The sequence below is a fragment of the Ochotona princeps genome, chromosome 7 (genome assembly GCF_030435755.1).
Source record: "Ochotona princeps isolate mOchPri1 chromosome 7, mOchPri1.hap1, whole genome shotgun sequence".
Taxonomy (NCBI): Eukaryota; Metazoa; Chordata; class Mammalia; order Lagomorpha; family Ochotonidae; genus Ochotona; species Ochotona princeps.
Window position 1 is genome coordinate 26,065,314 of NC_080838.1, and position 13,022 is coordinate 26,078,335.

Below are 13,022 nucleotides of genomic sequence, written 5' to 3' on the forward strand. Positions count from 1 at the left end.
CAGATACAGGAAAAAAACAATGTGGAAACAATAGTCTTACCCACTTCCCTATAGCTCTTGAGCCTTTTTTTTTTTTTAAAGATTTATTATTTTTTTTTTTTACAAAGTCAGATGTAGAAGAGGAGGAGAGACAGTGAGGAAGATCTTCCATCCGGTAATTCACTCCCCAAGTGAGCCGCAACGGCTGGTACTATGCCAATCCGAAGCCAGGAACCAGGAACATCTTCCCAGTCTCCCATGTGGGTGCAGGGTCTCCAGGCTTGGGGCCGTCCTCCACTGCTTTCCCAGGCCACAAGCTGGATGAAAAGTGGAGCTGCCGAGATTAGAACTGGCACCCATATGGGATCCTGGTGGATTCCAGTGCATTCAAGGCAAGGACTTTAGCTGCTAGGCCACGGCGCCGGGGCCTGACCCTTGAGCCTTTTTGCCTGAATTAACTATGTAAAGATTGTCAAAAATAAAGAAAAGAAAAGAAAAGAAAAATGACCACTTTAAAGAAGAGTGATTTTTTTTATATGATGCTTGATACCACCTGCAGAGTTCTCACCCTTGTTGGTAATAACTCCTCCAGCTCCACACCTTCTAAAGTCACACTCAGTGCTAATGTGTGTGGCTTTGCGTTTTCACCCATAATTTTCCTCTGAAACCCCTTTCCATTATTGTAGATGATATAACTGGATTTTTATAAAGTGATACAGAAAGTGTCTTTAGAAGAGGTTGCTCTACGTTTTCTTTTGTTTTACTTCCCTGTATCACACAAACATATAAAAACATTGTGCTTGCTGTGTAAACAAAGTTTTCAGTTAAATTTGGGCTGCCTTCTAACCAAGATAGCTGTTGTTAGGACTCTCCTAACTAGGTTTTTTTGTATTTGTTTACTTTCAGTTGTCTTTGTTGTTGTTGTTTGTTTGTTTGTTTGTTTGTTTGAAAGCTAGAATGACAGTGTGTAAGATGTCTACTGGTTTGCTCCCCAGATGGCCACAACAGCCACAACTGCATCAGGCTGATGCCAGGAGCCTGCAACTCCATCAGGGTCTCCTGGGTGGGAGGAAGAGGATCAAGCACTTTGGTCACCCTCCACTGCCTTCCCAGGTGCATTAGTGGGAATGCTGGATGAGCCTTAGAGGAGCAGGGACACAAACAGAATCACACTCTCATGTGAAATGCTGGTGTTGAAAACAGTCCCATCTTCCTAAAATGTATTAATTGTATATACTGTGGTATATAAGTAGAGGAAAAATTTAAGAATTAACTGAAGGTAGTACACCTGGAATGTGAAGTCAGAGAGAATTAATGTGTAAAGAATAAACAGGAAAATCATGTTCAGCCTCATTAGAAATAAGAGAAATGCCAATTAAAATCACAGTGAGAAAACAAACTTACTAGAATTGCTTTAAAGAAGGTTTGACAGTACCAAAATTGTTGAGGATGAGGATTAATGGAAACTCTTATATACTAGGGTAGACTGAATGCAACCCTCTCGAGAAATAGTATTTACATGAGCATGACTCTGACTTAGCATTTACTCCTAAGTATGCACTCAACAGTCGTGCTTACACAAGTGCACCAAAAAACATGAACAAAATGTTCATAGCAACAGTCTTTATTGTTGATCTAAACTGTAAATCATATAAAGGCCTACCGGTACAAAACATAAATAAGCAGTGACATTAATATATAATGAAGCAATATGCACCTTTGAAAAATAAACTACAAGTTACAGAGGGTCAACACAATGGCCAAGTTGGCTAATCCTCAGCCTGCACGCACCAACATCTCATAGGGGTGCCGATTCATTTCCTGACTCCTCTGTTTCCCATCCAGCTCCCTGCTTGTGGCCTGGGAAAACAGTATTAGTTGCCTGAAAGCCTTAGAACTCTGTATCTGAATGGGAGACTGAGAGGAAGTACCTGCTCTGTCTAGCTTCAGATATTGTAGCCAACTGGGGCATGAGCCAGAAGATGGAACATCTGTCTTTCTCTTTGTAACTCTGTGTTTCTGCTGCTTTTCCAGATACACTAGCCAGAGCTGGATTGAAAGTAGAGCACCTGGACTCGAACCAGTGCCCATATGGGATATTGGCTTTGCTGGCAGTTGTGTTACACTACAACACTGGCCTCAAAATTATTTTTTAAAAGGGCTAATCACATGAGATCTTGAAATTTCTGCTTTAAATCTCACATAGTTTACAACCCAGTACAGTGGAAACAATGCTAGAAATCAGTTTGCAGATTTTGTGGGACTGCGTGGAAGTGCATGGAACTGTGTCAGGCCCTGACAACTTAAGAATGCCTGGGATCTGCTTTTTTTATAACAGTGGGTTTGGAGGAGTGAGTCACAATTAACTAATTACTTAGATCTGATGCATGTTTAAAAAGAGCCAACACTGTGTGTTAGCATGTACAACTGCCCCTGTGACGCTGGCATCCCATGTGGGTGCTGGTTGGTATTCTGCCTGCTTCATTTCTGATTCAATTTCTCGCTGATGGCCTGGGAAAGCAGCAGAATATGGCTCAAGGGCTTGGACCCCTGTACCCTTGTGGGAGAAACTCCTGGCTTCAGTGTGGCTCAATCCCAGCAGTTGTGACAACTGGGGAATGAACCAGCATCTGGAATATTCTCTCTCTTGTTTATTGATTCAATTAATTGCTTATTTCTAATTTGTTTATTTTTATTGAAAACGCAGAAACCTCGCCTGGGGTGACCTCAGACCTGACTCTTGTGTGCACAAGCCAGTGTAGTGTTGGGTGTGGTCTGTCACCTGCACCAGCCAGTGCAGATACCTGTGGGTGCAGCTATCTGGTCAATTTCACCCCTAGCTGCCTCTGGTGTGTGAACTGGTGCTGTAGCCTAGTGCAACCCAGCTCGCCACAGGCTCAGTCTTTAGTCACACCATTGATTGCCGTGGTTATTGGGAAGACCCTCAATAACCCCCACAAGACCTACCTCCACTCCTGTTTTTGCATGTGCTGCAGCATAACCTGGTCCATCCTGCATGTGCTCTTGCACGTGACCATGGGTGTTACAACTGAGCTCAGTCCAACCTGCCCACAGAGCCAGCTCACATGCATGCTGTCTGGTGTTGCCACCTTGTCCAGGACAGTCCACCACCAGCCTCGGTTCCTGTGCTTACCCATGGGAGCAGTAACCTAGCACAGTTTCTCTACCAGCCCCAATCTCAGTCCTGGAGATTGCCAGGGGGTACTGTGGTCCAACCTGACATTACTTGTACCTGGTCCTGGCACTTGCCAGTAGGTGCTACGGCCTAGCCCATCTGGCCCGCATCCATTCTGGCTCTCCTGCATGCCAGTATGTGTGGCAGCCTAGCCCAGTCTGGCCCACCTCAGACCCAGTTCTCATGCTCACCAGTGGAAGCAGTGGCCTAGCAAGGGAGTCCCCAACGTTCCCCTTCCTGGCCCACTCCAAGACCCAGGTTTTGTGGTACCAGCAGATGCTATGACTTATTCTGAGATGGCCTGCCCCAGTCTCGGCTTTCACCGGCAGGTGCTACAACCTGGCCCACCCTGAGTCCCAACTCTTACCAGCAGGTGCATCAGCCTAGGCCAACCTGGCTCACCCACAGCCCTCATGTAACCTGGTAGGTGTTTTGTTCCAACCAAGCCTGGCCTGTACCCTGTCTTGGCTCTTGTTGGTGCCATTATATTCTGTGGACTGCTTCAGCCCACCCCTCTGACAGGTGCTACAGCCCAGCCTGGCCTAACGTCCCCAGTTCTGACTCCTGTACTCACCAGCAGGAGCTTTGCATAGGAGGGGAGTATCACAAACTCTCCTACCAGGCCTGTTCCCAGCCCCAGTGCTACATGAACTGGTGGGTGCTGTGGCCGAGCCAACATTGTCAGCCCCGAATGCTGGCACTCACTGGCAGGTACCATACCCATTCTAGCTCTTGCCAGTGGGTGCTACAGTCTAGCTCAGCCAGGCAAACACCCATACTTGGTTCTCATGTGAACCAGCAGGTGCTGTGGCCTATCCTGATCTGTGCCGCACCTATTCTGGCTCTCTTGTCCAAGCACTAGCATGTTCTGGAGCCTAGTCCAGTCTGGCCCGCCCCCAAATCTAGCACACGTACTTGCTGCTGTTTGCTGCAGCCTTGCTCCCATCCCCATCCCCAGCTTTTGTACTCCCCAGTGAGAGCTACGACCTAGCAGGGGAGTCCCCAAATTTCTCCTACCTGGCCTGTTCCCAGCCCTTGATATTATGTGTGCTGGTAGGTGCTTCAACCCAGCCTGACATGGCCCACTGAATCTCAGTTCTCGCTGGTGGGTATTATAGCCTAGCCCAGCCAGGCACAGCCCACATTTTGTCCTGGCTCTCATGCATGCCAATGGGTGCTATAGCCTGGCCCAGCCCAGCCTGCCCCTAGACCCGGACCTCACAAATGCTGAGGAGTGCTGCAACCTCATCTGACCAGGCCTGCCCACAGCCCCAGCTAATGTGATTCCCAGAGGAAGCTGCAGCCTAGCAGGGGAGTTCCCCTAGTTCCCAGGCCAGGTCCATGATCTCATGTGTGCCAGTGGATGTCGGCATAATCTACCTTCAGTCCTTTGCATGTGCTGGTGGGTGCTGCATCTTCTCCCAGCCTGGCTTCCTCCCAGCTTGGGCTCCTGCAAGTGTCATGTAGATTCCAGTCAGGTGAGTTCCGTAGTCCAGCCTGGCACGACCTCTGACCACTCTCAGCTCTCCACGTAAACCAGTGAGTGCTGTAGTCCCACAGAGGTTAGCTTACAGTCCCCTAGAGAATCTGCCCCCAGATTCAGATCGATTAGGGTACTGGTGGGTGCTGTGGCCTAGCCTGAGGTGGGCCACCCCTGCTCTGACACTCACGAGCAGCTACTGTGACCTAGCCCAGCCAGGCATGCCCACCAGCCCCAGCTTTTGCGTGTGCCAGAGGGCAATAGGTGATGCTATTTTGCCCAGCTCAGGCCTCTCATGTGGATGGGTGCTTTAGCCTGACCCAGACATGACCTCTGGTTTCCCTCACTCTAAACCACATAGTCTCTGCTCCCCTGCCTCTGTATGAGTGCAGTGGCCAGGTACATGGAATCCCCCAAGAAGTCATTCCTCCCATCAGAGGTGCTCTGAGCTGCTCCCACTCCAATATGTCCCCAGATCCCCTTCCCTGGGCAATCTGCAGCCCCTCTGCCTGGGGGTGCATGTCCCATGCCCAGTGTTCCCTGCCTTCTCCACCTAATTCTTTTTTTTTTTTAAGCTTATTTATTTATTATTGCAAAGTTAGATATACAGAGAGGAGGAGAGACAGAGTGGAAGATCTTCCATCCGATGATTCACTCCCCAAGTGACTGCAACGGCCGGTGCTGTGCGGATCCAAAGCCAGGAGCCAGGAGCTCTTCTGCATCTCCCATGCAGGTGCAGGGTCCCAAAGTCTTGGGCTGTCCTTGACTGCTTTCCCAGGCACAAGCAGAGAGCTGGATGGGAAGCAGGGCTGTCAAGATTAGAACTGGTGCCCATATGGGATGCCGGGCGTTTAAGGCGAGGACTTTAGCCGCTAGGCCACCACGCCAGTCCCTCCACCTATCTTTTCAAAAAGGAAAAACAGAAGGGAATATGCAATTTTGCTAGCACACTGGTAATTGCCTACTCGCCAATCCCCCAACCCCTGGAAACAGACCACACTCCTCTGTCTCTATGGATTTGACCAATCTGGGGTTTTATATAAATTAATCATACCATATTTAACCCTCTGTGCTTGGCATATTGCGTAATCTCAAGAGAGTTTGTCCATGTTCAAACAGTGTCAGAATGTATTCCTTTGTAAGGCTGAATAATATAGTTTTTTTTTTATAAAGATTTATTCATTTTATTACAGCCAGATATACAGAGAGGAGGAGAGACAGAGAGAAAGATCTTCTGTCCGATGATTCACTCCCCAAGTGAGCCACAACGGGCCGATGCGCGCCGATCCGAAGCCGGGAACCTGGAACCTCCTCCGGGTCTCCCACGCGGGTGCAGTGTCCCAATGCATTGGGCCGTCCTCCACTGCTTTCCCAGGCCACAAGCAGGGAGCTGGATGGGAAGTGGAGCTGCCGGGATTAGAACCGGCGCCCATATGGGATCCTGGGGCTTTCAAGGCGAGGACTTTAGCCGCTAGGCCACGCCGCCGGGCCCGAATAATATAGTTTTATCCACTCATTTGTTAGACATTTGAATTGTCTCTACCTGTTGGTCATGGGGAATAATGTATGTATTGTAAACACTACTGGTGTATAAACATGGGTTTGAGTCTCTGTTTCCAATATATACATAGAAGTGGAGTTGTGGATCATATGGGAGCTCTATATTTGGTTTTCTAAGGCATAATCATCCCGCAGTGTACACCAGCAACACACAATGGTCCCAATTTCTCCACATCCTGACCAATACGTGTTCTCCTTTATTAAGAAAATATTCATCTTCGAATATGTGAGAAATGATACTTAGTGATTTTGATTTGATTTACACTTCTCCAGTGGTGACTTTAAACATTTATTAATCATTTGTATATTTCCCTTTGAAAACAATGTTCAAGTTCTGTGCTGATTTTTAAATTGTGATTTTTTTGTAGATTATATGACTTTAAATATTAATTTAAAAATGATTATTATTATTTTTTTTCTGAGAGGCAGATTTAGGGCCTGGCGGCGTGGCCTAGTAGCTAAAATCCTCACCTTGAACGCGTCAGGATCCCATATGGGTGCCAGTTCTAATCCCGGCAGCTCCACTTCACATCCAGCTCCTTGCTTGCGGCCTGGGAAAGAAATCGAGGACAGCTCAAAAACTTGGGACCCTGTATCCGTGTGGGAGACCTGGAAGAGGCTCCTGACTCCTGGGTTCGGATCAGCACAGTTCCAGCTGTTGCGGTCACTTGGGGAGTGAATATTTGGATGGAAGATCTTCCACTCTTTCTCTCCTCTTCTCTGTTATCTGACTTTCCAATTAAAAAATAAGATAAAATAAAATCTTAAAAAAAAAAAAAGGCAGGCAGATTTAGAGGGGAGAAACACACAGAGAGATTTTCCACCCACTGGTTGACTCCCTAAATAGCCACAACAGGCTGAGTTGATCCGAACCCAGGAGCCAGAAGTTTCTTTTGGGTCCCTGACAAAGATACTCTCCCCCAAGAACTTGAGGTATCCTCTGCTGTTTCCCAGGCCACAAGCAGGGAGCTGGTTTGGAAGTGGAGCAGCCAGGACAAAAACTGACACCCATATGGGATACTGGCATAACAGGGTGAAGGATTAGCCTCCAGTGCCACCAGCCCCAAATTTTAACTTTTTAAAAAAGGTTACTTATTTGAAACACAAAGTAAAAGAGAGGTATTTTCCATTTCTTTACGTGCTCTCCAAATGGCTGCAACAGGTGGGACTGGAACAGGTTCATGCCAGAGCCAGGAACTCCATCAGGTTCCACATGGATGGCAGAGACCCATGTACTTCAGCCATCATTTGGGATACAGCTGCTGCAGGCAGAAGCTTAGCTTGTATGCCAGGAGAGAATGGAGCAACATGTTCCAGATTCTAAAAGCAAAAAATTGCCGACCCAGAATAATATACCCAGCAAAGCTTTCCTTTGTCTTTGAAAATGTAATCAAATTCTTCCTCAGTAAAGTTAAAATATGCCTCTGGCAAACCTCCCCTACAAATGACACTTAAAGATGTTCTCTTGACAGAATAAAATAGCACCCACCAAAACCAAAGGCAAATGTGAAGAACATCCCAGTAAAATAACAAGAGAAAAAAATAAATGAATTAAAAAAAAAATAGAAAGAGAAGACTAAATGAACTCATTGTTAAAATGACAGGACCAAATTACCACCCATTCACATAAACCCTGAATGTAAAAGGATTAAACTGATCAGTCAAATGTCATAGATAAGTAGGCTGGATTAAAAAAAACAAAACCCATTTATTTGTTGCCTGCAGGAGACATATCTCAAAACAAATATCAGTGGAAACCATATCACATGTTGTTTTGCAATTGTTTCTCTAGGGAAAGTTATTTATTATTCTTATTCTTATTTTTTTGTTTCATCTCTTCAAAGCATGTTTTCTCATTAAATTCCTTTTTTTAAATTTTTATTACAAAGTCAGATATACAGAGAGAAGGAGAGACAGAGAGGAAGATCTTCTGTCCGATGATTCACTCCCCAAGTGAGCCGCAACGGCCGGTGCGCGCCGATCCGAAGCCGGGAACCAGGAACCTCCTTCAGGTCTCCCATGCGGGTGCAGGGTCCCAATGCATTGGGCCGTCCTCAACTGCTTTCCTAGGCCACAAGCAGGGAGCTGGATGGGAAGTGGAGCTGCCGGGACCAGAACCGGCGCCCATACGGGATCCTGGGGCTTTCAAGGTGAGGACTTTAGCCGCTAGGCCACGCTGCCGGGGGTTCCCATTAAATTCTTCACTGACTCATAGATGATAGAGCAGCATCATTTTCTTCAAGAAGGTTCTTGTTTTCTATTTCCTCAGTGGGACATTAGTCATGCAGTAGCATGTTGTTAACGTCATGGTGTTGTAATTTTTTAATTTTTCTTCTTGTTGTTGATTTTGTTTTGTCGCTTTTCACCTAAGGGGATGTATAGTAACTGTAATGGAGACTAACAGGTCCAGATGTGAGGATACAATGCAGTATGCATTTCTACTTCCAGATCAAAGATGGACTCAAATTGAGACTGTTAACTATATTTTGACAATAGAATGCTGGACTCTGCCATTATCCATGCCCACAATGATGGACATATGACTGTGTATGAAGAACTATACTGCAGTAATAATATAGGGGAAATCAGTCACGGCACGATAGCCTAATGGCTAAAGTCCTTGCCTTGAATGCACCAGGATCCCATATGGGCGCTGGTTCTAATCTTGGTGGCCCCGCTTACCATCCAGCTCCATGCTTGTGGCCTGGGAAAGCAGGAGAGGAAGACCCAAAGCCTTGGGACCCTGCACCTGCGTGGGAGACCTGGAAGAGGCCCCTGGCTCCTGGCCTTGGATTGGCTCAGGTCCAGCCATTGTGGCCACTTGGGGAGTGAATCATCAGACGGAAGATCTTCCTCTCTGTCTCTCCTCCTCTCTATATATCTGCCTTTCAAATTAAAATAAATAAATAAATAAACAAATATATATATACATGGAGAAACACAATCCGGGTGGGAGAGGGGTTTTGGGAGAGGAGGGGAAATCCCAGGGCCTATGGAACTGTATCATAAAAGGATAATGACAGGGCCCGGCAGCGTGGCCTAGCGGCTAAAGTCCTCACCTTGAACGACCCGGGATCCCATATGGGTGCCGGTTCTAATCCTGGCAGCTCCACTTCCCATCCAGCTCCCTGCTTGTGGCCTGGGAAAGCAGTTGAGGACGGCCCAATGCATTGGGACACTGCACGTGTGGGAGACCCGGAAGAGGTTCCTGTTTGCCGGCTTCAGATCGGCGCGCACTGGCCCGTGCGGCTCACTTGGGGAGTGAATCATCGGACAGAAGATCTGCCTCTCTGTCTCTCCTTCTCTCTGTATATCTGACTGTAATAAAATGAATAAATCTTTAAAACAAAAAAAAAAGGATAATAATAATTTTTAAAAAAAGCTGTTAAAATAAATAAAAAGAAGCTTGAGGGTATCACCGTGCTGCTGAATGTATAGCAGGTGAGCAATATCCTTTGGAAACATTAGCAGGGAGCTGGAATAGAAGTGGAGTAACCGAGACTTGAACCAGCACACTTACAGCAGGCAGTGTGCTAATACACTGCTCCAAAGTGGGAACTCCAAATAAATGCCTTTATCATTGTATGCTTTGAGAACTCCAAACAAAACATTGTTCTAAATTCCTTGCCCCATGGATGACCTCTGACTCTAAGTCTCTACGCTTCAGCAAATGACAGTACACCCTTCAGCATTTAACCCTTAACCGTTTTTTCTGTCTTAATAGAAAAAAAAATCCTTTTTTGGGGGGGGGGGCACAAGCACAATAATCTATTGGCTAGAGTCCTCACCTTGCATGCACCAGGATCCCATACAGCTGTCAGTTCATGTCCTGGCTTCTCCATTTCCCTTCCTGCTCTCTGCTTGTGGCCTGGGAAAGTAGCCGAAGAAGGCTCAAGGACTTGGGACCTTTTACCAGCATGGCAGACCTGGAAGAAGCTCAGGACTTCAGATCAGCTCAGCTCTAGCCGTTGCGGCCACTTGGGGAGTAAACCAGCAGATTGAAGATCTTTCTCTTCGTCTCACCTCCTTTCTGTATATACGACTTTCAAAATAAAAATAAAAATAAGTTTTTAAAAAATATATAAATCCTATAAACAAAAAAACCCCCCAAAATATATGTAAATCTTCAAAAAAAGGAAAGAAAAAATCCTTTTTTTTGATCTAAAATTGCTAGTTAAAACTCTTTTCAAAATGCTGTCTACAGTCATTGGTTTCTTTTTTTTTTAAAAAGATTTATTGGGCCCGGCGGCATGGCCAGCGGCTAAAGTCCTCACCTTGAACGCACCGGGATCCCATATGGGCGTCGGTTCTAATCCCGGCAGCTCCACTTCCCATCCAGCTCCCTGCTTGTGGCCTAGGAAAGCAGTTGAGGACGGCCCAAAGCTTTGGGACCCTGCACCCGCGTGGGAGACCCGGCAGAGGTTCCTGGTTCCCGGCTTCAGATCGGTGCAGCACCAGCCGGTTTGGGTCACTTGGGGAGTGAATCATCGGACGGAAGATCTTTCTCTCTGTCTCTCCTCCTCTCTGTATATCTGACTTTGTAGTGACCCAAACCGGCTGGTGCTGCACCGATCTGAAGCCGGGAACCAGGAACCTCTGCCGGGTCTCCCACGCGGGTGCAGGGTCCCAAAGCTTTGGGCCGTCCTCGACTGCTTTCCTAGGCCACAAGCAGGGAGCTGGATGGGAAGTGGAGCTGCCGGGATTAGAACCGACGCCCATATGGGATCCCGGTGCGTTCAAGGTGAGGACTTTAGCCGCTGGCCATGCCGCCGGGCCCATGGTTTCATAAGATACTTCCTGCAAGGAAAATATGGTATTTCTCAATCGGATGGTTCGACTCTCAAATGCACCCGATTCTTGTTTGTCTCACCTGTCATAACTGCATCTTCTATGTATGCACTCAGTTTCTATAGTAGCCGCTATCTAGAGCCCCACTCCCAGTAGAAACTTTTGTTCTATTTACTAGCATAAATGTAATCAAATGCAGGATTGAGTCCTACAATATTCAGATAGCTGCAGACCTCAGAATGCTCATCTCTTTAGGATCTCTTCACACTGTGGAGGAAACACGATTCTTGCTGTGAAGATACTGACACTGTCCGGAATCTCCTTTACCTTTGTTTGGGTGTAATTAGATCAGGGAGAACACATATCCAGGGCAAATTTGACATGTTTTCTGTATTTAGAATAATACTGCTTGAAAGACTTCAAATAATTAAAATAATTTTTATTGTGAAATACAAAACATTTGAAAATTAAACTTTCAGTTACAATGTTAATAATCTTTATGAGAAAGCACCACATTAAAAAGATATTCATAAGAAACAATCTAAAATGCATATGCTAAAATGATTTAATAGAAATTACAACATCAACAAATCATGAAATTCATAAACTTTTCCTTACCACAGATCCAAATCAGGGGTGTCAAACTTAGGTGTTTTCAGGACTAAGTAGGAAATATAGAAGTGATCTAAGTAGGAGTCCAGTGGAGTGTAGCAAACCTGGGAATACATGCCCAACTTAAAAACTTCAAATTCAAAATCTTTGTAAGCATTATGTATGACAAAACAACTGTGGGCCAGAGTGGCTTGCGACTACCAGCTTGTAACTCTGGCCTAAGTGAACTTCTAACATCTTATGTATCAAATCCTCAGAATGGCAGAGGGAACTTCTTTGAAGATACATTTATGCACAGCTGGCTCTCAGCATCAGTAGGTTCCACACCCTCTGATTTGGCAACTGCAAGTAAAAATATTCAGGAAGAAGAAATGCATCTGCACTGAATGTGTGCAGACATTTTTTGTTCTTATTATTAAAGCAACAGTATAACAACTATTTACATAGCATTTACATTGCATTAAGTATTGTGGTAATCTAGAGATGATTTAAAACCTACAGGAGGATGATAGGTTACATGCAGATACCAGGCCATGTTATCCATGGGAACTGAGCAGCTACAGATTTTGCTGTCTAGGATATGTATGGGAAACAATCCTCCATGGAAACCAAAGGATAATAGAGCGTGAATGTGTGTGTGTGTGCATTTGAGAATTCTTAAGCCACTGTTCTGGGGAACAGATTTAAAAGGTCTTTAAGAAAAGCATTTTGCACTTGGATTTAATTATAGCTGAAATATGTAGCTAGGAAGTACATTTTTTTTTTCCAAGTAATTTGTTTATTGTACTTCTACTGCAGACCTGGGGGTCAAAAAAACAGATTCTACAGTTGCTCAGTCAATCAAAACACTTACATTGTAAGCCCTGTCTGTCTGTCTTAGGACCTTGCATGAATTCTTGTTGAAAGTGATCCATTAGCATTCTTCAATTAGATAGACACAGGCAGAAAGAGAAGAGGGCGTTTGTTATGTAAACTGTCTACTGTGATTATGGAGGCTGGAGAATCAAAGAAGCTGGAAATGTTAACTCCGTCCAAGCTCGAAGCCGGAGAACCAGGAGGACCAAGGATGTAACCCTCAATCGAGGCCAAAGACCAGAGAAATGGAAGAACCTCTGACACAAACCCAGGACATCTTCATGTCTTAATTAAAACTAGGTTGAAATCTCATTATTTTACAGAATGGGAATTCAAATATCACAGTAGTTATTGATTCACAAGATATGTTTATGTGAATAATAATAAAAGGTTGAGTTTACTAAAGCCATAGTTCAGAAAGCATCCAATCATGTACCTAGCTATATGCACATGTAAGAAACTTGTTGCAACTTGGCTGACACACTTTCTACACTGCTATGTAGAAGAAACTTAGTAGACTTCACACTTCCAGTTGAAACTAAAATTTATGAT